The 824-nt window shown below is 51.1% G+C and overlaps 1 non-coding gene across 1 annotated transcript; it reads left to right on the top strand.

The window, feature by feature from the left end:
* The first annotated feature begins 319 nt into the window (after positions 1–319).
* On the top strand, positions 320–391 carry Trnad-guc. The gene has a single exon. It is a non-coding gene; the product is annotated as a tRNA-Asp (tRNA).
* Positions 392–824: the final 433 nt, after the last annotated feature.

The following is an 824-nucleotide window of genomic DNA, read 5'->3' as shown; positions in this document are numbered from 1 at the left end:
CGCTCTCGCTCCCCTTACCGCAAATTTCACAATCCCCTTGTCCGTTCACCTACTTCAGGTTCCATCCAAAGTTTCTTAGGTCCATGGAATAAATGGGTAAACACTTACTCCGAGTCTGCTAACGTACACACCGTGTACGTGAAGGCGCTACGTGGAATTGAAGCGACATCTCGATTAGGATTTCGTACTAGCGGCGACAACTACTTTTAGGTTAAAATCTGACGCATCCGCCCGTATACATTGAGCCTCCTGGTCTCCAGTCTTCATGTCTACAGAGTACATCACTTCAGCTTATACGATACGAGAGTACAGGTATTTTTCCTCGATAGTATAGTGGTTAGTATCTCCGTCTGTCACATGGGAGACCGGGGTTCGATTCCCCGTCGGGGGAGAGTACAGGTATTTTCGATCAGCGAGTACTGCGTGTCGCTAGGTCGATGTAACGCTTGACAACGACTGAACGAAACCAAATGCATCGCGATACCATATCGTCGTCCTCGTATACATGTATACGAATCGTGATGCCGACGATCGTCCCTGAAAGACGCGTTCCACGCCGCTGAAGAGCCGGCTGTGGCGTTTTTCTGACTGCTGCCTGATAATCGAACGAGCCGGGAACCCGCATTCCACGTGCGAGACAAGCGTGTCTCGAATCACTCGTCGCGATTCCTCGCCGGTGGAAAGAACGCCGCGTCGATCAAAGCGCCCGTGAGTTGAGAAAGAGGCGTTGGAAAAAGGCTCTAACCGCTAATGACGTTAAGAGACACTCATCTCCGCGGTCGAACGTCTCGTAAATCTTTCCAGTGGTGCGTCTAGCCCGTCCA

Source organism: Vollenhovia emeryi, unplaced genomic scaffold (genome assembly GCF_000949405.1).
Source record: "Vollenhovia emeryi isolate VEMERY1.0 unplaced genomic scaffold, V.emery_V1.0 DF939204.1, whole genome shotgun sequence".
NCBI lineage: Eukaryota > Metazoa > Arthropoda > Insecta > Hymenoptera > Formicidae > Vollenhovia > Vollenhovia emeryi.
Note: the sequence above shows the minus strand (reverse complement) of the source record. Positions and strands in the feature narration are given on the sequence as shown.